At 39.4% G+C, this 26,361-nt stretch overlaps 2 pseudogenes; one reads left to right on the forward strand and one right to left on the reverse strand.

Annotated features, from left to right (window-relative positions):
* Positions 1-22,684: 22,684 nt before the first annotated feature.
* Positions 22,685-23,407, reverse strand: LOC149153584 (uncharacterized; annotated as a pseudogene).
* Positions 23,408-23,450: 43 nt separating this feature from the next.
* Positions 23,451-24,027, forward strand: LOC149153585 (uncharacterized; annotated as a pseudogene).
* Positions 24,028-26,361: the final 2,334 nt, after the last annotated feature.

Below are 26,361 nucleotides of genomic sequence, written 5' to 3' on the forward strand. Positions count from 1 at the left end.
TTTCCTCATCGCCCAATTCCCCAACCGAGGCAGTGTAGTTTATAGTGCCGCGCCTCCTTTCAGCTGCCTGGCGTACTAAGATTGTGCTACCTTCATATAGTCACCTAGTTGGATCACCAATGTATGGCTTCAATCGACTACCATTCACCTTTCTTGGAAGGGATCCCCATTTAACTTAACCAACTAAACTGCTCCACCATTGGTAATCTCTTTGATGACATAGGGCCCCAGCTAGTGCATCCTAAATTTCCCTGGAAATTTATCAAACTTGTTGTCATATAACAAAACCAGATCATTTACCTTGAAGGTGTGCATTTTAATGTGTCGATCATGTCATGCCTTTTCGCGCTTCTTTTGAACTTGTTGATGAAATCCAGCTAGAAATCGGTCCTCCTCAAGCTCTGCTAGCTGCACAAGCCTCTCTTCCAAGGCTCTATGGTCTGCCATTCCTGTGAGTGTTGCTATGTACCTAGTAGGTACAATGTATTCCATTGGCATCACAACTCTTACGCCATACACGAATCTGAAATACATTTGCCTAGTCAACTTCTTGCAAGTCGTTCTGTAGGCCCCTAGCATCGTTGGTATGTGCACATCCCAGTCACTTCTCTAAGCATTGCTTCCACCATCCCATTAGCCTCAAGTGATAAGGCATGCTCTTCTGATGATACACCTGAAATTATTCTGTCAACGTGTTGATTGTTTCATTAAGAAAGTGCATACTGTGATCGCTCATCAAGATCTTTAGACAACCAAATCTTGCCAATACGTATTCAAAAAGAAACTTTGCTATTGTCGCACCTGTACAGTCCTTCATAGGCTATGCCTCTGCCCACCTGTTCAAGCACTCAGTCACGGTGATGATGTACTGCGCACCTGTCTTCTTTCTCGGAGGTTGAATTGGGCCCACAAAGTTGATTGCCCAGTTCTCGAATGGTTGTAACATCATCTGTGACATCAAAGGTAGTTCATCCCTCCGTGATGGCCTGCTAGTCCTTTGACATGCATCACAGGCCCTACAATATTCTTTCGCATCCTTATGCAGATTTGGCCACCACAATCTAGCAGGTAGAACCTTCTGCGTTGTTGCTTTTCCTAGATAATGACCTCTTACAGCTCCTCCATGAGCCTCTGTGAGGATGCTGCTTCGTTCAAATTCAGGTACATAGCGTCACAGTATATCATCTAACCCCTTTTTTTATAAGTGTCCTGCAATGACAGAGAAGTCTACTGCGTGCACTACTAACTCCTTCTATTGGCTTGTAAATCCTTTTGGTGCAGTTGTCGTTGTCAGGAAATGTATGATATCTTCAAAGTGACTGTCTGCGATGTGCACTGCAAAGAGCTATGCGTCAGGCAATCATTCCTCCAAATTAGTGGGATCCTCTCCTGTTTCGATGCACTACAGATGATCTGGTCCTGTGTTCAATCGTCCAGGCTTCACAATAACTTCAAAATCATACTCCTGGAACAATAACAACCATCTGCAGATCTTCCCCCCAAAAATAGGCTTATTGACTAGGTATTTCAATGGAGAATGATCTGTATACATCTTAAAATGTCCACCCAGCAAATAGTGCCTGAACTTTTGGAGAGCGTATACCATGCCTAGTCCTTTGCGCTCTATAGTGGAATAGTTCTTCTTAGCCTTGGACAACTTTGTGCTCGCGAATGATATAGGATGGTCCAATTACCCCTCACCCACCTGCGTCAACACGACCCCCAGCGCAATAAAGGAGGTGTCCATGTGCACATGAATTTCCTTCTTCTAGTCCAGGAAGACTAGAATTGGTGTGGTGACCATTTTTTGTTTCAGCACGTCCAAGCTCTTATGGCATTCATCACTCCAACAGAACGTAGCATCCTTTTTCAACAATTTCTCCATGGGCACAGTGAACTAGGCATAACTCTTAATGAACTTCCTATAGTATCCGCTATGCCCTAGAGTTGCATGCAGCTGTGTCACATTCCTTGGCGCCTCCAATTTGATTATCATTGCGATCTTCGCAAGGTCTACCATCAATCCTTGTTTGCATACCACATACCCCAACAAGATCCTGAAAGGGACACAAAACAGACACTTCTTTAGATTGAGTGTGATCTGATATCTCCAACATGTATCTAACATTAAGTGTAGACTTGACACATGACGCTTTACCAATCCAAACACTGTCCAATTGTCAAAGTATACCTCCAAAAACTTATGAATGAAGTCTTTGAATGCCACAATGACTATGCATGAAAATATTGCTAGCACATTCTTCAGCCCAAAAGGCATTACAGTGTACTAAAAACATCCCCACTGAGTCAAAAAGGTCATTTTTCTTCTATCTTCACACGTGATTTTGATATGATGGTACCCAGAGAACCCATCAGTGAAAGAGTATGCTTCTTGGCTACCTACATTATCCAGGACCTCGTCAGTGAACAGGATCGGGAAGGGATCATGCACGCAAGCATCACTCAGCTTCTGGAGATCCATGCATATCCTTATTTTTTCTTTCTATTTATTTTCCTAAACCACTATCGGGCTTACCCAATCGGATTCTTCCACTGGTTCAATAATTCCTACTGTGAGCATCTAATCTAACTCAGTGCGAACCCTTTCCTTATACTTACGATTAAGGTTGTAAGGTATTTGTTTTACGAGCTTCGTGTTTGGTTTCAGGGTGATCTTCATGACACCCAGGTATCCTATTATCTCCTCCAAATCAGAAAACTTCGTGGGGAACAAATCCTGATATTCACGGAGGAGCTCAACAACCTTGTCTACTATCACATCATCCCAATAGTCCTCAATCTTTGAAAATTTTGGTTCCACCTCTGTGCCAATGTTGACCTGCTTGGTTTTCAATGGCATGATTATGTCAGGATCCTCTATTTGTGGACCTTCAACCTTGACGTGACCTTCAGTTTTTGAAATATTAATTTTTCGGGGATCCTCGTCTTCTTCTTCAATGGTCACGTTATAGCATTCCAATGCATGGCCCAGCTGGGTAGTCCAATAAGGTTGGATCAGGTCCAAAAGATCTTGTGGTATCCTAAAGATCACTGCTTTAACCTCTTGTAGTGTTGTGTCAATATAGTCAAATGCATTCTCAAAGCTGAACATCATTAAAAATCCCTGGCGCAAGATGTCCCACTCTTCAGTGCCATGGCGAAGCTCAGTTTCCAAGTACCAATTCATTGGTATGACGCCCAAGGTATGACAAAAAAGATGCACCCATTTAGGCTGGGGCTTCGCTCCATAAGCCTTAGTCCATTTGGCCAGGTGATCACACGAGTCATCCCTTCCATCATACTTATCTGTCATCCGCACTTTTGGCTGCCCAAAATGTATTCTCATCATCCTCCTATAGTCACACTAATCACCAAAACTATCCTTGTGCGTACCCCACCATCTTGCAGGTGTAGTGCGCAGTACCCAGTCCAAGGCCTGGAAGTGATGTTTCTTTGACACTTCTCTTTCAAATGCATCCAAAAAGAAATCAACATCAGTTAGCCCATCATAATGAGGCATATCCCTAACTTCGGATGACACACAACGCAACGACTTGGTCATCATATTACAACACAACGTAGATACTTCATGCAGTCGGTTCTGCCAATGCTCCAATTCTTCATCATAATCTGACGTGTAGGAGCTTTCACGATCCCATGTGATACGTCTGTCCATTGTTGGATTCACCCAATCTTGGTCTCATGCCATTATCTTGTAAATATGGTCTAGATCGTCATTGCTTTCATAATCTCAGACTAGTTCTGTATAGCGCGGTCCTTTCGTGGGATCCAGCGGCACCACTATGTGGAGCGACTTCTTTTCAAATATCATCTTCTTCTTCTTCAGGCTGATTACCCCATTCATGTCAGTGGCCCAATTAATTCCATGGAGCGCAGGGTAGGGATTGCTATCATCCACAATATCTATTACCTCAAAATCCATCAGTGCACTTGCGCCCTCGATGTCAACTGTGAGTCCTTGTAGCCTTCCCATTGGGATAATTTTCTGTTGATTCGCCATTCTTAACTGTAAAGAGACCACTGGAGCATAGGTCTCCCCATTCTTTCCCAAGTCTATTTTGGCAAAACATTCACATGGAACCCTAGATCTAGAATAACTTGGTCCATCTCGTATTCCCCTATTTGCGCAGTGAGTCTCATTTCCCGCCCAGTCCTTGCCTTATGCTTGCCAAGCTTCCTGACCATGTGCAATTCTCTAGTAGTGCCATCCTTACCAGTACACTAATTAATCAGTTCCTGCATGCCCTTCAATGCCTTATTGTCATGGAGCAGCTTCATGCAGGTCTCCAAGAATGTGGTAATCATGGATGGGTCCATTTCTTCAGCTGGTTTCTCTTGACTTCTTGAGGTAGAGGCCTCATCGAAGCTTTTCTTTGCTTCCATAAATGTTTCTTTTGCGTTCTCCATATCAAACCCAGTCTCCTTTTTTGGTGGTTTACGAACCCATTCGCCTTATGCATGATGCTTGCCTTTATCCTCCCCCATTGTAGTTCCACTTCACAGCATAATATTTACCTTAGTGTCTTCCTCGTTGGGCTCATCCCTCATCATTTGGAGTTTCTGCGTCAGCGATGGAGGTTGCGCCCCCTTTTCGCAAACCTTAGCCAATAATATTGGGCAATCGTCAGTTTGATGGTCAAATTGAGTACGAGTAATGACATGAAAATCACGTCAACAATCCCTTGTGTAGTGTCCTGGGCCTCCACAATTGTAACAAATCAGCTACCCTCAGCCTCTCCTAGGCTCTCCTTTACCTCAGCCTCGGCCGCGACCCTAGTACTCACTTTGCATTCCCCCAACGCCTTGGTCTATAGGTCATGTTTCTACATGCACCCTATATGTAGGTGTCATGTCCATCACCAATTCGTAAATTCAACAATTGCGCTTGTCATGGGCTATCGATTAACATAAATTGCAAAATATTTGTTGCGGTGTCTGCACAAATTTTTACAACAAATGGAAATTATCAGTCGCATGTTTCCCTGCTACCTGACATATAACGCACCATAGCGCAGACCCTACAGTTGGCCCTGTTGTGACCTCTGGTCGTAGAGGGATTGGTCCTCCTGCTGCAACATAGTTCACGAAGACTGGGCAGTGATCCTTGTCATGCCCATGACCCTTGCATTTTATGTAGCAAACTTCTTCGCGCGCCCTTGGCCGAGCTCTTCTGTCCTGCTTCGGACTTTGCATTTTGAGACAAAGGTTTTGCAACTGTGCATGAATCTTCTGAACCCCCAGATTTGTATCTTGCATCGGTGTTTCATACAGTCTCATTGCAATCTCCAAGGCTTCTGCTTGAGTCATAATCTTTTGTTTTTATAGCACAACCCTTAGGTGAGGCACGAGCGAAGAAACGACCCATTTGCGGTGCTGCCCTTCCGTTAAATTCATATTAGCTTCACGGATTTTACACATCAATCTCTAATCCAAATCCCAAGGGGTCTCACCTAGTTTCATCATGATTTCCTTGAATCCCACAATCGGCTGTGCTTCAGACTTAGGCATACTGAATTCTTTATTCAGCGCAGTCCAGATCTCTGCCAGTGTAGCTGCCTAGTTATCATTAGAGTACTTGATGTACCAGGTTAGCACGCAATCCTGCAAAGCACTAACCAATGTTGCCTTATTCATGTGATCATCTGTGACACCCTAAGCTTCCCATACAACCTTTATGATGAACCAAAATTGGTCTGGGTCCTCATTTCCCAAGCCTTTAAACAATGGTTGCTTTACTGAATTCACCATACTGAACTGCAATGGAGGCGATGGTGGTGTGGGCGAGGTTGCAGGTGACGGTGGTGAAGATGGAGGTGGTGTGGATGGATGTGGTATTCGCGGGAACCCCTATTTTATGAACTTAACTACACTTTGCGGAGAAGCCTTTGCTACTCCCTCGTCGTCACTCAACGAAGGTGCAATAAGTGGGATATATTCGGGGCCCTTTCTTCCTCTGTCCCTAAAAGGCTTTCCACTTCACATAGCTCCAAAAATCAAGGTAACCGCATAACTCGCTGTTCACACAAGGGCATCTTAATCCAGGTATTCAGCGATTTTAAATACTTACTTCGCAGTCCTTTAAAGAAGTGGCGCTCTGCTTCACTGTAACTGATAGAGGTATCGACCGCGAACTCTGTCACAAATCCTCCTATGATTTGGTCGAGCAAATGGTCGATGGTGTGTGTGATCTTATTTGATCCAAATGGATCCTAGAATACTCTCTAAGTCTTCAAAATCATTCAAAAGACCAAAACAATCACATAAGGAAAACCTATGGAAAATTCGGATTACACTATTGGCAGCCAAAAACACCAAGAAACAGTGGAAAACAGGTTTATCGGAGGCGTGAAAAGTGAATGCATAAGAGCCATCATATCTAGCTGATCGACGGTCCAGATTTGATCGGTGAATTGCAATCGGTGGTGGCAAAGGAAGGCAATCAGCGGAGACCCCATTGTATATGCAATTGCAATGAGCGGGGTCAACGAGACTGTCGATCAAGTGCGCAGATCGACAGCCCTCGTTGCATCGCAATATCGTTATCAGCAAATATAGTGGAGCGGGGCTATATACATACACGTATGCAATGTGATCGCCGGACCCGATAACAATTATAAACGAAGTTTGATATATTTTAAAATCCAGGAAACGTCAATTTCCTTTGTATTTGAGATTTTCGTTAAATAAACGAAATACAAAGAATCAAGCGCTGATGCGATGAATCAGACCCTAAAGGGGTTTATTAATGCCATTGAACACTATTTCAAGTCCGATAAAGCGGGATTTTCACATTTTAATGCATTTTTTAAATAAAATGGAAATCCATGAAACAAGTGGGATTTCGGGAGGCCAAAGGTGGTAAGTGGTTTGGGCTAGGCTCCACCCAATCCCATACATAGGTTGCCACGTGTCCAGGCTAATGAGAGAGGAAACCACCCTTATTAGGCGGTTAACCTCCGTACAAAAGAGCAGCCCGAAACGAACCACAGCTGTTGGATCTGGATCTCCCAGATCAACGGTGGAGATACGATATCGCTACAAAGGTGGACCTGATAGGAGAATAGGACGCATTTATGAATATTTGAAGTTCGGATGAACAGTGTTTTGGCGGATTTTCATAGTTTTGAATGCATTTCTCCATGTTAACAAAAAATGGACGTTTCAGGGATTTCAAAGGCCTGATGCACTCATCCGTTGCAGAACAGGTGGCCACCTGCCCTTAAGATGTTATGCAATGATTATTTAACACTAGAAGATGGATTCGAGTGGACAGAGGCTGGGAGACATAAAGCTGAGAAGAGAAAATGAACAGGTAGCTCAAATTGGATTTAAAGCCATATAAAACAAAATATAGAGGCAGGTAGTGCCAAGACAGAGAGCAAAGACAGAGACAGAGAGTGATTGAGAGAGTCTATGTACTCAGAGAAGCTTGATAGGTTGAAGCAAACTCTTGTTGTTGTATCTATTGTGCTTTGAGCCTCAAATTGAGCTCATACTATTGTAAAACTCTGTTTGAAGACATAATAGAGAGGTCACCACTGAAGGCTGGACCAGGAGTATTGGGTGAACTCCTTAATAAATTTGTCGTGTTTATGTGTGTTGTCTATTATGCTTCTTTATTGTTTCATTGTCTATGTATTTCGCAAGCTTATCGATCCATTGCATAAAATAACATAGAAAAATCCATGCACATGAGTCTGTAATACCTTAATAATTGTCTTAGATCTCATTTTCAGATCAAGTGGTATCAGAGCTTTAGGTTGCTAAGGTTAGACAAGCTTGTGCTGGATTGATGAATGATAACTAGGTCAAAGCTCAAATTAGGAGAAGGAGAACTGGTTGATGCTAACCTAGAATAGGAAGAGTCTATCCTAGGAGGAAAATGGTAGAAGAAAATCCCTTCGAATCAGACTCTCAGTTCATGGATAGTTTCATGACCATGAGAGCCATGGTAGAAGAGGTATTGAGAATTTAAGAAAGGTCAAAGTGAAGATTCTTCAACCTCCAAACAAGACAAAGGAATGGGGGAATCTCTTCTAGATGGTTATTCTGAAGGAAAAGGGAAAGGAAAATAGCCTCCTCTAACAACACCTCCTGATAGCCCTGAAAGTAAAAAGAAGAAAACATCTTTGATTAAGTTAGATGTAAAATTTGATTTGCCAATATATGATGGAGAATTAAATGCAGAGAAGCTAGATAACTGGATTAGACAGATTGATGTGTATTGTAGGGTGTAGAATATCGATTCAGATAGGAGTAAAATTCAGCTGGCTAGCCTACGCCTTGGAGGAACTACCTTGGTATGGTGGGAAGGCAGGACACAAGCTGACTTGAAGAAGCATGGTAAAATTCTTTCTATTTGGAGTGAATTTGTTTCTGCCATTAAAAAACAATTCTATCCACTAGCTTATATGCAGCAAGCTATGATGAGTTGGCAAACTCTTTGCCAATTAAAGGGGCAAAGTGTACAAAGCTACACCCAAGAATTTAGAAAAAGATCTTTAATTCTAGGCATTTCCTAGACTCACCTGAAACTTTGTTGAAGTATATAGGTGGTCTACACAGTTATTTGAGGCACACCATTCTCATGTTTAACCCTACTAGCATAGATGAGGTATCTGTTCAAGCTACACATCTAGAGGCTAGAGGCAAGAATGTGAACCCAGAGATTGGGGGATTATCAAAACCCACTACAAGTAATAACAAGGAAAAGAGGAAGTAGAAATGGAAAGAGAGGAAGGAAAACACTGTACAAAAAGACAAACCTTCATGCACTCACTGCAATAAGTATGGACATAATGATGAACATTTCTGGTCTTTTCATCCGGAGCTGAAATCCAAGAAGTTCGATGGCAAGAAGAAGAAGATTGTTGCTACTATTTAGAAAGATTTGGGTCAGACTCAGGTGATGAAACAACTAGCGCAGCCACAGGTATAAAAGGTAAAAATTCTGAAGCATCTACTAGTAATTCTGTACAATCTAATGATAATGAAGAAAATGAGAGGAAAAGACATGAGCTTTTTCATATTAGATTTATTTCCAAGCATCAAAATATTGATACTTCATTTGATAGTGGCTCACAAGTAAACTTGATTTTTGAAGCAATTGTAAAGAAATTGGGACTACTAACCACACCTCACAAGAAGCCATATCCATTAGGTTGGGTATGTGATAAAGCAAAGCTACAAGTGACTAGACAATGTAAACTTAGGTTTTCTGTTGGGTTAGCATTTGTAGATGAGGTTGAGTTAGACATAGTTCCCTTGGATATATGTGGTATTGTTTTAGGAAGTCCTTACTTGTATGATAGAAAAGCCATTTTCTATAGAGCTGAAAATAAGTATCAACTCACAAAAGATGGAATAGAATATATTGTAAGAGCTCATTAGCTCAAAAATAACTACACTCTCATTAACTCAGGGCAGATGAAAAGAATTGTAAATTCATGTAAGAAATTTTTACTAATGGTTGTAAAGGAAAAGAAACCTGATAAAACCAATGTATTTGGAGGTTGTGATACTAAACAGCAAGCTGAGTTAGAAAAAGTTGTTTAATCAGAATATGATATCCTAGTTCAAGAACCTAAAGGTCTACCACCCAAGGGAAATTGTAAATGATATTAATTTGCAGCAAGATGCTCCATTGCCTAACATCGATATATACAGGTTATCTGTTTTAGAGAATGTAGAGATCAAGAAGAAGGTACAAGAGCTACTCGACAAAGGATTCATAAGGCCAAGCACATCACCATGTGGATCTCCAATCGTGTTGGTGAGAAAGAAAGATGGTTCGTGGAGGATGTGCATTGATTACAGAGCACTGAATAAAATAACGATCAAGAATCATTATCCTCTTCCTCGCATAGATGATCTATTAGATCAGTTGAAAGAAGCTGTTTACTTTTCCAAGTTGGACTTGCGTAGTGGCTACCATTAGGTCAGAGTTGCAGAACAAGATGCATGGAAGACTGCTTTCAAAACAAAGCAAGGGTTGTATGAATGGCTAGTTATGCCTTTTGGCTTAACTAATGCTCCTGCCACTTTCATGAGAGTTATGAATGATGTACTCTGACCTTTTATTGATGATTTTTTAATTGTATATTTAGATGACATTCTTGTTTTCAGTAAAACACGAGAAGAACATTTGAAGCATGTAAAGCAGACTCTAGATATTTTGAAAAAAGAAAATCTCTATGTTAAATGATCAAAATGTGAATTTGGCAAAACATCTTTGAATTATTTGGGTCATATTGTGGGGGGTGGTGAATTGAAGATAGATCCCTCTAAGGTTGAAGTCATTGTGAACTGACCTAAACCCAAATATGCTACAGAAGTTAGAAGCTTCCTAGGAGTAGCACAATATTGGAGAAAGTTTATTGCTAAATTTTCCTTGATTGAAGCTCCCATACATGCTTTGATAGGATTGAACAAGGTGTTTTAGTGGGGAGGCAAACAACAGAAATCCTTCAACACCTTGAAAGAAAAAATTAGTACAGCATTAGTACTAGCATTTCCAGATCTTCAAAGGCCATTTGAGATTGAAACAGATGCCAGTGACTATGCCATGGGAGTAGTGTTGATGCAACATGGTAAACCCATATGTTATCATTCTGAGACATTTAATTCTGCAGTAGTTAATTATCCCACATATGATAAAGAATTGTATGCATTAGTGCAATGTGTGAAAAAGTGGAAACATTACCTATTGGGCTAAGAAACAATTATACATACTGATCATCAACCACTTCAATATTTACACTCACGAACTAAATTGCAACAGTCAAGACACTATAGGTGGATGGGTTTTCTATAGCAATTTCATCTAGTCATCAGATATAAGAAAGGCATACACAATAAAGTTGCAATTATGTTATCCAGACCAATTATAAATGCATCTACTATACTTGAGCATAATTCAGTATTGCATGAAAGCTACATTGAACAATATGCTCAAGATGTAGATTTTAAAGATGTATATGCAACTTTAAGTCATGGAAAACAAATAGAAGAATTGGATTATCATGTTAAGGACAAACTCTTGTATCATTTAGGAAAGTTATACATTCCTCAAACTGAAAGAGTTAACATAATCCGAGAAGCACACATTTCTCTAATATCAGGTCATGTTGGTGTGAGTAAAATAGTTGCGCAACTGCAAAGATTTTGTTATTGGCCAAGAATGCATGAAATAGTTTCTAGATATATTAAAGGGTGTACCATATGTGCTAAAATCAAGCCCAACAATAGAAAACAAGGCTTGTACACTCCACTTATAGTTCCTTCTCATCCTTGGGAAAGTGTTTCCATGGACTTTATTGGGGGACTGCCAAAATCTAGAAAAGGTCATGATTATTTATATGTCATTGTGGACAGGTTCAACAAAATGTGTATTTTAATACCTTGCAACAAATAGATTACAGTTGAACAAACAACCAAGTTGTTCTTTCAGCATGTCTGGGTGCATTTTGGGTTACCCACTTCCATAGTATCTGATTAAGATTCCCGATTTGTTGGGAAGTTTTGGTCAAGTTTGTGGGAATTGATGGACACAAGACTGAAGAAGAGCACAACCTTTCATCCACAAACAGATGGCCAAACAGAGGTGGTCAATAGGACAGTGATCCAGTTGCTTAGGGGCTATTGTAGCAAGCATCCCAAACTCTGGGATGAACATTTATGTTATGTGCAACATTCTTACAACTGTGCTAAACATTCTTCTACATAGAGATCTATTTTTGAGACTTGTTTTGGTTTTAAACCAAGGTCTCCCTTGGATTTTTTCCTTATTAAAGACATAGCAGTTGATGGACACAATGATGTGGACAAAGCAACCAAGTTCATTGAACAGATCCAAGAAATTCACCAGGCAGTGCAGAAACAACTGGAAAAGAGCCAAGCCAAGTACAAGGCAAGGCATGATAAGCATCGAATTGAGCATAGCTTCTAAGTTGGTGATCAAGTCTGGTTGTACATCAGCAAAGACAGAATGCAAGGTGAAGGTAAAAAGCTGAAGCCAATAAGGTATGGGCCTTTCAAGATACTTGAGAAAATTGGTGAGAATGATTTTCGCCTTGATTTGCCAACTTACATGCACATATATTCAGTAGTTAATGTAGAGAACTTGAGACTATTTGAACCTTCTTTGATTGAAGATCCCGAAGAGCAAAGTCAGATGCCTTCTATTGATGATCTGTTGCCTGAATATCTCAATGAGTTGCAGGAAGACATAGTTCTAGACAGGAAGGTGAGAACTACGCGCAGTCGGGATGTTAAGTACCCGAGAATTGGCCTCAAAGGTTCAAAACCAAGCAGTGCAAAATGGATAGAGATTGGACAAGTGAGGAAGCTCTATCCTCACTTGATTGATGCTTAAAAACCAGCTTTTGGTGGTCCAAAAGCCTTTTTTAGTGGGAAGGCGTGATCCAAATGGATCCTAGAATACTCTCTAAGTCTTCAACATCATTCAAAAGACCAAAATAATCGCATAAGGAAAACCTATGGAAAAGTTGGATTACACTATTGGCAGCCAAAAACACTAACAAATAGTGGAAAACAGGCTTATCAGAGGTGTGAACAGTGAAGGCACAGGAGCCGTCGGATCTGGTCGATCAAAGGTGTAGATTCGATTGGCGAATTGTAATCGGTGGTGGTAAAGAAAGGCAATCAGTGGAGACCCCATGATATATGCGATTGCGATGAGCGGAGTCAACGAGGACCGTCGATCAAGTGCCCAGATTGATGGTCCACGTTGCATCGCAATATCGCTATTGGTAAATATAGTGGAGTGGGGCTATATACATACACATGTATGCGATGCGATTGCCGGACCCGATAACAATTATAAATGAAGTTTGATATATTTTGAAATCTGGGAAACATCAATTTCCTTTGTATTTGAATTTTTGTTAAATAAATGAAATATAAAGAATCAAGCGCTGATGTGATGAACTGGACCTGAGTGGGGTTTATTAATGCCATTGAACACTATTTCAAGTCCGATAAAGTGGGATTTTCACATTTTAACGCATTTTTTAAATAAAAGGGAAATCCACGAAACAAGTGGGATTTTAAGAGGCCAAAGGCAGTAAGTGGTTTGGGCCATGCTCCGCTCGATCCCATACATAGGCTTCCATGTGTCCAGGTTGAGGAGAGAGGAAACCACCCTTATCGGGTAGTTAACCTTTGTATGAAAGAGCAGCTCGAAACGAACCACAGCCGTTGGATCTGGATCTCCCAGATCAATGGTGGAGATGCGATATCACTACAAAGGCAGACCCGATAAGAGAATAGGACACATTTATGAATATTTGAAGTCCGGAGGAACATTTTTTTGGTGGATTTTCATAGTTTTGAATGCAATTCTTTATGTTAATAGAAAATGGCCATTTCAGGGATTTCAAAGGCCCAATACACTCATCCGTTGCAGAATAGGTGGCCACCTCCCCTTAAGGCGTTATGAAATGATTATTTAACACTAGAAGAGGGATTTGAGCAGACAGAGGCTGGGAGACAGAAAGCCGAGAAGAGGAAATGAACAGGAAGCACATATTAGCTTTAAAGCCATAGAAAATAGAAGACAGAGGCAGGCAGTGCCAAGACAGAGACATAGAGTGATTGAGAGAGTCTGTGTACTCAGAGAAGCTTGAGAGGTTCAAGCAAACTCTTATTGTTGTATCTGTTGTGTGTTGAGCCTCAAATTGAGCTCATACTATTGCAAAACTCTGTTTGAAGACATAATAGAGAGGTCACCACTGAAGGCTGGACCAGGATATGTAGCCCAAGAGTATTGGGTGAACTCCTTAGTAAATTTGTTGTGTTTATCTGTGTTGTCTATTATGCTACTTTGCTGCTTCATTGTCTATGTATTTCACAATATTATCGATCCATTGCATAAAATAACATAGGAAAATACATGCACATGAGTCTGTAATACCTTAATAATTGTCTTAGATCTCATTTTCAGATCATTATCTTCAGAAGCTTCCAACCTCCTTACTAGCTCCAGTGCCCAAACAATCAGACTGTCAAGCCTCCACCTTCCTTGGCCATCTGCCAACTTTGCGATCCACTCATATAACTCAACCGGGAAGGAACAGAAGAAGATTTTGTGTATTTTTGTCTATACATGTATCTTTCCAACCACTATTCTTTCATCAATCGCAGATTCTTGTTCTCTTGCACAGCAAATTTGTCGATATTTCTATCCAACCAGGTTTTGATTTCTTTCTTAGTTTGATTCCAATGATATGACATCACACATCTCGTTATGAAGATCCCGGTCCCCAAAACGGAACCATTTGTTGGCTTGATGGGCCCTAACCCAGGTTCAGCGTTAGTCAGCTAAGAAAATCCCTACATTACTGGCCCTTTTGGAATCAGCCCGCATTGCGCGGATCGAAGTCTCACCCAAAGCAGTATTGGGGGATGTAGGAACCAAGTTTCTGCACCCTGAGATGGTCATGATGTCGATCTACACTTCCTGATCCTGCCTTTGTGCAGATTGATAAGCCTTTAGGGCTTATCAATGTTCCTTCTCTTCCATCCTTCAGTACCTCTGCGAAGGTACTCGACTGATCTTCACGTAGCCCTAACTAGAGGTCATGGCTACATTACTGTATAAGTTCCCAAGTTATCTTAAGTGTTACCTACTCTACCATCCATTTACAGTTATCTTTGCGTACACCTATAGTCTTGCTTGCATTCAATTAACAGATATAATCAAATACATTCACGCATCAAATAAGCATTATAATGTAAACCCAGATCGTAACATAATATAATCAGATTCATTAAACAAAGAAAAAATACAAAGTGATTTGCAGAATACTTCTCTTTATTAATATCTCAAGTTCAGCACAGACTCTATTCACCATGTGCACATAGCTGTAGGGGTCCGCGGACCATGGGTATATCTTTACAACTGACATGAGACTTTACAAAACAAGGGTTGACATCCCTTTACGACTCTTGACATCTTTGTGCTTCGTAACAACAAAATGTGGAGACTTTACATCTTTATTACAAAATTTTCAATCACTGTATAGTTTAGTTTAGCCTTTGACAAATTCTTACTGATAAAGTAGATAACATAAGGCAATTTTTCATCTATCTGACCTAGGGCTGCTCCTATGGCTTTTTGTGAGGCATCAACATGAATATGAAAAGGAAGGGCCCAATTTGGGCCTCAGAGAATCGGTGCAGTGGTTAACTTGTTCTTTAGGGTGTCTAAGGCCTCTTGATAGCTTTTTGACCATATAAACTCAGAGTCCTTGGCCAAAAAACCAAATAAAGGAGAGGCCAACTTGCTGAAGTCCTTTATGAACCTTCCGTTAGGAAAATTCTGACATCTCTCTACTTTTGAGGAGGTGGGACCCTTTGGATGATAGCTATTTTGTTTGGGTCCACCTGCAGTCCTTACTAAGATATTGAATGACCTAGCACGGTCCCTGTAGCCATCAAGAATTCACATTTTTTAGGACTAAGAGACAGGTTCATTTCAATGCATTTGTGCAGTACTTTTCCTAGGTTGGACAGAGCCTCTTGAAAATCACAGTGATAAGGTGTAAAATCATCCATATAAATTTCTACCGCATCATGGACTAACTTAGAAAAAATACTTAGGACTACTCTCTATAAAGTGGCAGGACCATTGCATAGGCCAAAAGGAAGGACCCTATAGGAAAAAGCACCCCAAGGACAAGTGAAGGTGGTTTTATCCTGGTCTTCCAGGCTGATTTGGATTTGGTTGTACCCACTAAATCCATCTAGGAAAGAGAAAAACTTTTTCCCTGCCAGGCCATCTAGCACTTGGTAAATGAAAGATAGAGGAAAACATTCCTTCTTTGTGGTTTTGTTCAACTCCCTGTAATTGACACAAATCCTCCATTTACCATTTTTCTTTGGAACTATCCCCAAAGGAGAGACCCACTCATTGTCAGAGATAGGTTAAATGAATCCTGCATCAAGCATTTTTTGCAATTCTTCTTTGACTATATCTTTAAGAGTTTGATTCATCCTTCTTTAGGGTTGTCAGACTGGCTTGCAACCTTCTTTGATGTATATGTGGTGAGTACACATTGAGGGGTGCACTCCCTTCATTTCTTTGTAACTCCAAGCGAAGGCATCTAGATGTTCCTTTAGCATGTTGCATAACTTCTCTTCTTGGAGAGTAGAAAGAGATGGATTGATTTTCAAGGTTCTCTCAGGGCCAAATTCTATGGTTTTGACACGGAGGGGGTTGGAATCAGCCAAGCATAGGTCAATTGGATGATTGTTCTAGGTTTCCTTTACTACATCTTCTAAGGAAAATGTACTGGGAGTTGGACTTTGGAGTAGGTGTTCAATCAAATCATCTTCATCCTGCTATCCTCCTCCCATGGTTGTTTCTAAAGTATAAAGTTGGGTGGAATAAACTTCATCTTATTCCTCCTCCTCTAGCCATAAAGGTAAATCATGCTCTAGAGATGGCTGAGCAGGAGGGTATAGGACTAACTTCTTGGACATATTCCCATTCTTGATGGTCATATTCCCAACTCTGCAGCTGATGTAAGCATTGGTAGTGGCCAACCAAGGTCTCCCAAGGATGAGAGGGTAACCAGTAAGCTTAGCCTTAGGCTGGAGAACTAGGAAATCTGTAGGGTACTCCCAAGAGTCAATGGAGACCATCACATCCTCCACAATCCCCTCAGGGGTCACTGTGGAGCAGTCTGCAAGTTGCAGAACTATTGTGGTCTTCCTCAATGAACCTTGGAGGTTGAGCTTGAGCATGGTGTCCTTGGTCATCACATTAATGGCAACCCCAAGATCGATCAAAGTGTGTGGGACAATGGTGCCATTGATGTGCACATCTACTACAGGGCTTCCAGGGTCCAAATACTTTGGACAGATTACCTGCCCCAACATTAAGTCAGACAACTGTCCAATGACATTAATGGTAGGGGCATCTCTTCTTTGCCTCCTTGGATGCTTGAAGAACTTCTCCTTAATCAACTTATTGTAAATAGGAACATCTTTTATTACTTGGAGAATTGTAATCTTTACACATAGATTTTTCTATTCTCCCAGAAGTTCAGCCTCTTCTGGGGTAGGCTAGAGTGGTTGGGTTAATCTCTCAGGAAAGGGTGGATTTACTTTAAGAATGCTTTCCTCTCCTTCTTCCTAAACCTCCCTAGGTGGAGGTGGAGGTTGGTTATCTGGGAGAACTCTCCCAGATCTCAAGTTAATCTCCTGGATTTCCACAGCATAAGCTAGATATGATGTCTATCCACTATATACTTACAAAGCTTGTCTGTTGTTCGGGTTCGGATTTGGCTGGGCAGGCATCTGGGGTTTCTTAGGTGGAGCAGAGTGTAACAATTGTGGTTGGGTAGGTGGTGGAGGCAATAAATCTGTAACATTGTTGTATTGGGGCCTCCACCCCTGGGGTGGTGCATTCCACTAAGGTTGTGGCAGAGCATATGGTTAAAATGACTGGCTGGCTAGATGGGAGTGACATTGAGATGCAAAGGACCAAGGAGGAGGTGTAGACCAGGAAGGATGAGCAGGGGGTCCCCAAGAAGGTATGGATGTGGTCTGGTTGGGGTTGTAATATGCACGGGATGACCCTTGCATGCCCTGTTGGTATGGTATAGGCCCATGAGGTCTCCTTTAGTTTATGTAGCGGAGCTGTTCAGTGACCCCTTCAGCTCCTTGATATACAACTTGGAGTCTAGGCAAAGAAGGGCACTTGTCTGTGGAGTGGTTTTCTTCACACACTGAGAAAATTTCAATAGAATTCAATGGACATTCATTCCTAGGGTGTCTCCTGGTGCATCTAGGACAGAAAATGGCCAAGTCTCTCTCTACTTCCTCCTTCTTTCTCTTAATGTGTATAGTGTTCATTTGTAAGGCAAGGGTTTGCAGCATCTCACTCTTACAATCTTCCAACATGTTTCCAATTTTACCCTTGATGGGTGAGTTGGAAGAGGATGTATTAACCATAAGTTGACTACCCCTACCCTTTTTCCTAGCTGCCCTAGAATGGTTTCTAAAGACAGCCTTGATATCCTCATAGGGTAATCGATAGATATCTCCTCCTACTATCAATTGTAGGGTATCCGGAAGATCTTCCCTTACTCCACTAAGCAAGACCAGCTTTAGTGAATTAGGGTCAAGTGTGCACCTGGCCCTTTTGTAACAAAGTTGGAATCTTTCTTCATAATCCTCTAGGGATTCATCATTGCCTGTGGTCATCCTAAAAATTTCCTCTTTAGTATCCTTTGACCTATAGTAGTCTCAATATTTGTTGTTAAAGGCTTGCTACATCTGAACCCAAGTTGTGATGCTATCCCTAGGTAAACCCATGAACTAGAGCAATGCTACATCCTTGAGGGTAAATGGAAATAGTTTTAACTTCTGCTCATCATTTGTATAGTCATAGGTTCAACATATAATAGAAAACTCAAATAGGAAAGTGTCGGGATCTTTTGTGGTCAAGCCATGGAAATGAGGTAGGGTAGAGGGGCTTATATTTTTCATTTTAGTGTCCCCATTAGTTTCACTGATGGGGAAGGCACCCTCAATTCTCCCTCTATTCCCTATGTCATTTCTGTTTTAAGCCATTGGTTCAGTAGGAATAGGTTCTTCTTCTTCTTCTTCCCCTATAGGTTCTTCAAATATGTTAGGTTGCTCACCTAAGGGTTCCTCCTGTTCACAAGCACCGAAGAAGAGGGAAGGTTGGCTATTTTATGTAGTGGGGGTATTTGGCAAAAATTTCCCTAAGTTATCCCTATTCCTACGAGGCATGAAAGGAAATGTTTTTGGTTTGGTTTTGTGTTTTTTTTTCAAACTTGGAAAGTACTTTGTAGAATTGAAATTACCGATTGAATGAAAACTACTGACTGACTAAAAAAAAAAAACTACTTGCTGATTTGAAATCTTTCTTGCAAAATGGAAAGGAAAGCAAAAAATGTAGAATGAAAAAGGAAGCAACTAAATTACTTTTGCAGAAATAAACTAATGGTAGAATATTAGAGATAAGAAATAGAAGAAAGAAAGAAGTAATCACATATTACTCAGACACCTCCCCAACAACGGCACCAAAAAGTGATGAGTGCCAGTATTACAGTAAGAATGTTGCAACTCCTGGGCTACCAACTTTACTTTATCAGCCCGGGGTTCATACAAACTTGGAGGTGACAGTGCTATATACACAAGTAAAAGTGATGGTTCTGCCTTTTGTCACTGTTTAGCTGGCGAGAGACCACTAGGGTTTTCAATCCAAACTTCTATGGAGTTAGAAGAAGCTTGGTTTCTTGATGGAAGAAAGGGAAATCTACTCTAAGGGAGAGCTACTCTACTGCAATAATGAAAAAGACCGAAATTCAATGCTAAATCACACCATTTCCTAATTAACTGCCAAGAAACTATACTTTGCAATAATGCTAAATTAACATGAACCAAATGTTACTATCTAAGGATGAATGTAAAAATAATCAAACATCACTAATGTGCAAGTAAAGGGACTGAAATAAATCTGTTTTTGTCTTTTTGTCGTTTCATGCAAAATCAAGTATGCAAACTAATTTCTTTTGGTGATATGGCAGGTGAATTAAGGATGTTGGAGGATGGTTGGAAGGGTTAGGAGATGGTTGGATGTTGTGGGATACCCTTGGGTGACCTATGGTGACTTTCTAGAGGTTTTCCCTCAATTCGGCCTCAAAACATGCCATTACAGGAAAACCTACAGGATGTACTAGAAACCTACAGGATTCCCTGTAAACCTACAAGATACAACCAAGAGAAAAATGGGAGGTGTTGGAAGTGATGGAAGACTTGGGGAAGGTAGTAGATTGGTGGAATGAATTGAGAAAAGGTCTAGGATCATTCAGAAGTCAACAACAAGGACAGAAGATGGTTGGATTCACTCAATGTGCTTGGGAGAATTTCCATGTAAAATGATGAAAACTAGTGAAGGCAATGGTGAAAACAAGGAATGACTATGGTGGATGAAGTGGAAGGTGGTTGCTGGCTACAAAGTCCTTGTCTACTCCTAAAGCACCTTCTCTGCATAAAACATGTGTAATTTCCAAAAATCTATGTAAACAAGAAGCATTCTCATAAGCTAGAAAAGTAGAATTAATGACTAACTACCTACATTATGCATGAGGAAAGTTGTTGAAAGGAATGAAAGCATGGATGAGATCTACTACAAGAATGAATATAGAAGAGATGGAAATGAAATATTAATTTGCAAAATTGATCAAATGCTAACTTAAATTACAGTAAACTCTAAAGCTCATACAAGAAATAGAAATATATGTTTTGGGACTGCATAAGGGTCCCTTCCTCAAATCATGATCCCAAGGGGAGGAAATGAGGCCAAGACACCTACTGATAGCCTCGTGGTGCTCCTTTTATCCCTGCTAACCTGCTCTTGAAGTAAGGCACAAATGGAAGCAAACTAATAAACAACCAATCCAATCTACACTACTTGCAATGAAAATACATCTAAAGACAAATTAACAATGAATCTATGAGACTAATATAAACATACAGATACAAGAAAGAGGAGTTGTGGTTGCTAGGTGTTGGGGTTTCAAAATGTCATGCAAATATCACTCATTACCATACATTTTTCACCTATGCTTTCATTATATCACTCACTATTCACCACCTTGTCACTCCATTTTCCCTATTATTCACCATTAATGGGTCTCATTTATATTTTTCAAATATTATTTATTTTTAAGCATTTTTGGGAGAAATTCTTGATTAAACATTAGAAAATAATATATTTTACTTTATATATGGAAAGTGGGTTGTTTTTGTGACATGTGTAGGTGCCAAGAAAGCTTCCAAGACACCTTTATGTGGCCTTGAAGGATCAAATTCGAATTTGAAGAGATAAACCTCATGGAGAAGATCAAGGACAAAAGGGTGTTATGTGTCTAGATGGTTGAGAGATGTATGGAACTAAATGAGAGATTAGTGGATGATCATTATGAGTTTGTTACTCATCCCATTGTATAAATAGGAGTACAATCTCCTCCATTTGTAATCTTAGATTGTTGAAGTTTTGTAATGTTGAAGTTTTTGTAAATCTTAGAATCTTGAAGTTTTTGTAATGGAGATTTTGGAATAAAGGATCATACTTCAATTTTGCTTCTACATTTGAGTCTCCATTGAAGTGGTGTGCTTGTGGAGTTATGGAGGGCCCCCATGGCCTCACTTGCATGCTTATTTGCTTATTTTAGGTATAATTTATTTTATGTTTTTGCTTGATTTCAGCTTTCAAGTTTTGTTAAATGTTCTAATATTGGAAGAATCTTATTTGAAAGTGTTCTTGTAAGAGAACCATAAGATCTCATACAATTATTAGATCTAGGTTTATTTCATTTCAACTTTTAATTTCTTACTAGATGTTCTAATGTTGGAAGAGATCTTGTAGAATATGTTCTTGTAAGAGAATCATAGATCTCAAACAATTGTTAGATCTAGGTTTGATTAGTTATTGAAAGAGATCTTAATGAATATGTTCTTGTAAGGGGACTTTAAGATCTTGGACAAATTAGGATTTTTTCTAGATCTATGTATTTTAGATAGGCACTTCTAAGTTTACCTTCCCGGGTTGACATTAAATTAAGTTCTAATTTGCATCCGCATTTTAGACCAAACATTCTGGCACCGTTGCTGGGGAGGTGCAACTAGAAGGATTTAGTAATTATTTTATGCATTTGTTTTTAATGAGCTAATTTGTGGAACTTGGTGACAGTAGGTTCATAAAGGAGTTCAAAGTTTGGAGCATTTTTATTTTCGCACATAGTTATTTTAAATTCAGTTTTTATTTTAAACCCCCCATTTCTCACTAATCCATCTATGGATGAGGGCTTTGACAATGTTGAACAGGTACTTCTTGGAGAGCAAGGACAATCACCTTGAGCCAACTCTAAGACAAGATTCTCACATACTTGTAAAACATAACGTAGAATTTTTAAATCTTGATGTGAGCATGTTCAAACTTTTTAATCCATAGATGGCTTCACTGGAAGCATGCTTTTACTTAGAAAATAAAACATCTTTCAAGTTAATGTAGAATAGATTAAAAATAAAAATAAAATGAGATCTTGTAGAATTTCATTGTAGAATTTTCTTTTAGTCTTGTTTTTAAAATATCGTCATGAATAAAAAGAGTTGCTTCATCTTTGCATTTCTATGTCTTGTTTCTGTATCACGGGTGAGCCAAGACCCTGATTATCGGAAATATTTGTCTTCCGAGAGTCTAAATGCCCCCGCGACATTGCAGAAATAGTATAGATAATGCAAGGTTTTGTCGCATATATTAATTGTGTTTTATCCATCCATGCTAACCTGCATAAATAAAAATAAATCAAGAGATTAGTATGCTCTCTTCCTGTGCTTCGTGCGATCAGGAAGATCAGAAAATCTATTGATTTATTCCAATAAAAATACTTTTGCTGGAAAATTGATCTGCATGAGCGAAAAATCATCTTAAATTTTTAGATTTTTATTTAAAAAAAATCAAAAATAATTTTTTTTTCCACATAATAATAAAAACTGTATAATAACTGATACGACAAGTCTACTGATCTAACTACTAAAAAAAAAAGAACTTCTAAATTCATAATAGATTTGTCAAAATCAGAGTGGGGTAGAAACTACAGCATCAATGCCTGTGCATGTCTCGCAGCATCACACGACCAGAGGGGCATTCGTATGCAACATGTCCACGACCACCACAGTTGTGGCAGATGAGAATTCCAGTGCACTCCCTACTGGTATGCCCTGGCTCGTTGCATGTCCTACAAATTATGTCATTAAATCTTCCACGCCTAACGTCAATAAATATTCCACCCCTATTACCATCCAAAATGCGAGCCTTGGGGCACTCCCTGGTCACATGACCAGATATATTGCACAAATTACAAACTGGGTTGTTGGTGCAGTCACGAGCAAGATGCTCAGTCTTGCGAGAGTTGTTGCATGCCTTCTCATTCGTACACTCGGCAGCTATATGTCCTTGTTTGTAACAATTGTTGCAAAGCCTAATGTCTCCAGGGGGAAGCTCTGGAGCCGTACAATCCCTGGAGAGGTGACCAGATTTGCTGCATGTGTGACAAATGGGATCATTAGAACATTGACTCGCAACATGACCAGGCTCCCTGCAATTCCAACACAATGAATTTATGGTGCATTCCACAGCAATATGCCCAGGAAGCCCACAGTTGTTGCAAACAACCGCGTTTGGGCAAGCACGAGCAAAATGCCCAGGACGCTTGCAATTCTTGCAAGAGTCATCCAACCTCGTCACGGTAATATGACCGGTCGCTAACCACACTGCTTGAGATGCGGCGACTCCCCCTTTGTGGACTATCTCCATCCATACTGACTCCGCTTCAAAAACCCTAAACCGCTTCAACCACACCAACAAAATGCAGGCCATGCCTCTCGGATCCGTAGCCCCTGATTTTGAGCTACCGGAACCTCTCACTGGCAAGGTTTGGAAGTTGGTTGACTTTGAAGGATATCCCGCACTGCTGGTGACGTTCATCTGCAATCATTGCCCATTTGTTGTGCATTTGAAGAAGGAAATTGTCAAGCTTACAAATGATTACATGCCAAAGGGGCTTGCAATTGCAACAATCTCTTCTAATTCTGCTGTCACACACCCGCATGATGGTCCAGATTTCATGGCTAAAGACGCTAGGACGTTTGAGTATATGTTCCCATATCTATATGAGGAGACGCAAGAAGTTGCACGGGCTTATGGAGCTGTTTGCACTCCTGAATTATACCTGTTCAAGAAGAACGGAAATCAGCCATTTGAGCTTGCTTATCATGGACAATTCAACGATTCCTAACCAAACATTTTGGCGCAACAACAAACTTATTACTAGAAGTGACTTAAGGCAAGCTTTGGATTGAGTCTTGAGCGACCAACCAATAAATTTTGCACCAAAGCCAAGTGTTCGATGCAGCATTAAGTGGCACCCGAGTGAAAACGTGTAAATGTTGTCTTCCTCATGACTCCGGTTAATAAATATTCTCCATCCCTAGGCTACAGAAAATGATGAATTCCAATTCATACGCCATCAACCCTCCATATGCCATTTTGCGTTTTGGTTTACGTTTGGTTTTCCATTTTTAGTTTAAATTTGTTTTGTATTTATTGTTATATATAGTATTTATTTTTTTTTTATTTTTTTTATTTATATATTTAGTTAATGTTTGATTTGTATTAATATATGTTATGATTGTATTAACATATTAATATATTAATTATATTAATATATTAATATGTTATAATTATATTAATATAGTTGTAAATTTTTTTGTGATGATTGTTATGTTTGATATATTGTTTTATATTACATATGATTGTTATTGCTATATTAAGTTTGTTATCAAGTTTAAAAAATAATAATAAAAAAATACAAACAAACAAAAAAAATAATAGAAATAAAAAAATTGTTGTGTTTTGTGACAATTGTTGTCTTGAAGGATTTAAAAAGTGAACATTGGCATATGAAGGATATTGGAAATTTATAAAACAAAACTTTGGTGATATGCAAATTGAGAGAATCATGAAAATTACAGGAACTGATTGAAAGTGCAAGAGTTGGTACAAGTGCAAAAGTAATTTTTTTTTTTTTTCATGCAGGTTTGAAAATAAATAATGGAACACTTGGAAACAAATTTTGAGGATCGATTTATCAAACATTTGGAGGATTCTATAGATGATGATTATCTTGTTTCGATAGCTTCAAGTTGGCATTAAACTCATAACATATTCATGTTGAATGCTTTTATATCACATACTAATATGCAGAACACAACAGATCTTTCTAATGCCAATCTTTTTGCCGAGCATATTTCATCTGACAAACAGGGAGTATTACTTTTCATGGTTATTTTTAAGAATGGATTGATTTTAATATCATGATTAAGTCAATTTCAACACTTTGATTGTCCTTAATATGTTTTATTTGGTATGAAATTTTGGCGTAAGAATCATGAAGGAACTGGCCATTTCCTCTAGAGCACACTTGTGTTTTCTTTGTACCAAGTTTTTTTTACAGGTTACAGGATAATCAAGTGATCATAAGGAGATTAAATTGTGACGACAATTGGTCTTCCAAAGACTACATTCATGAAAAATTCTAAAGACAAATTCAACTCCACAACCACTAACTTGCACCTCCCTTTTTGAAACAGATTTTGAATTCCACCAATTGTAAATCCATAAGGCATGACATTTCCATTTTCATTTTTCACAGCAAGAGTTATTATTCATACACCATGCATTTTCTTACATCCATTCCTTACAAGCTTATTGTCATTCCCCATGTCATTACAATTCCCTTTCATTTCCACCAATAAAACACTGCTTCTATGTATATCATTGAGTCAAAGTCCTAGAGTCTAATTATCTTTCTAAAAACACCTAGAGGCTTGCATGCCTTAATGGCAAGTACTCTTGCCAATGAACAATGGGAGTACATTAATATCCCTTGTTCATTGGATCTTGTAGGTGACTCAACCACAACAAACTTATTCGTACCTACAAAGATGTGTTAGGCATCTTGACTCCCATTGGAATCAATGGTAGGAGCTCTCGTGTTGGCTAGTGTTATTCATTAATGGCCACTAAGTCAACAACTTCTTATTATGTTCGACACCAACACATTTAATCACATAGTAAGATTTATGCCATCGAGTGTTGAAGACTTGAAGACCCATATTTTGTAGCAGATGAAGCAGATGTCCTTTCATTGTTTTTCAGTTTGTCATGACTTGAGGACAAGTCAATAAATAAGGTTGGGGGGAGGAAAATGTAACTTCTATATTTTGTATACCTTCCAAGCCTTATACATTTTCAGCCATATTCAGTAGACTCATCAGATTCATCAGACTATCCAGCAGCAGATACGACAATACAGATCCATCTTTCATCCACAACTTGCCTCAGAACATAATTGTAGCAGCTGAACATGCATGATTCATCCACTTCTGTAGGTAAGTAAGGTATAATGTTTTCTAACATTTAATCTTGAAATTCTTTTGAGATGCTAAAATGATGATATTTGGAAAATGTTCCACTATTTCACTGTTCCCTTTCTAATTAAAAATTGCCAAAAACTATCAGTTGGGGAGGGGGGAATTTCACACTTCATTTTTTTACCTCATTCATATTACATCATAACCCACATAGTCTTCCCACAATAAAAACTACTACAAATGATGAGAATATTAAATGACTTCTTAAAATGATTGATCTCAATAAAGTAAATAATGATTGTAAACACAAGAACCAATCATTAAAAAGAGATCTTAACAAAGTAA

This window comes from Pinus tabuliformis, chromosome 9 (genome assembly GCF_031772625.1).
Source record: "Pinus tabuliformis cultivar Carrire ecotype Pingquan chromosome 9, CPIR1, whole genome shotgun sequence".
Lineage (NCBI taxonomy): Eukaryota > Viridiplantae > Streptophyta > Pinopsida > Pinales > Pinaceae > Pinus > Pinus tabuliformis.